The sequence below is a fragment of the Myotis davidii genome, unplaced genomic scaffold (genome assembly GCF_000327345.1).
Source record: "Myotis davidii unplaced genomic scaffold, ASM32734v1 scaffold299, whole genome shotgun sequence".
Lineage (NCBI taxonomy): Eukaryota > Metazoa > Chordata > Mammalia > Chiroptera > Vespertilionidae > Myotis > Myotis davidii.
In genome coordinates this window covers 9,246,078-9,246,403 of record NW_006293088.1, presented here as the reverse complement: position 1 = coordinate 9,246,403, position 326 = coordinate 9,246,078, and the positions used below count along the sequence as shown (strand labels likewise).

Below are 326 nucleotides of genomic sequence, written 5' to 3'. Positions count from 1 at the left end.
GCCCTGGGCATGTGCGCACACAGGCAGCAGCTGGAGCGGGGCCGCACCCCCCGGAGGCCTGCTGTCTGCTGTCCGTGGTCAGTGGCACCCTTGGGGGCCTCCCTCTGCTCAGACCTCCCTGCAGGGGAGGGGAGGGGAGAGACAGTTCTTCCTTTGCTGACGCCACTCAGAGGGACTCCAGCCACGCTCTCCTCCCCACTACAATTCTGACCTCTGACCCCTCACCACGGCTGGCCGAAGACACCCTCAGCCAAGCTCTGGGCAGGCCTTGGGCTCCCTCTTCCATCCATAGCCCTGGGTGCCACCTGCTCCAGCCATGACTGCGC

General features: G+C 66.6%; 1 protein-coding gene across 1 annotated transcript in view; it reads right to left on the bottom strand.

The window, feature by feature from the left end:
* Positions 1-326, bottom strand: part of LOC102772980 (pleckstrin homology domain-containing family G member 5) — a 12,951-nt gene that overhangs the window by 1,884 nt on the left and 10,741 nt on the right. The gene's annotated exons all lie outside the window — the stretch shown is intronic.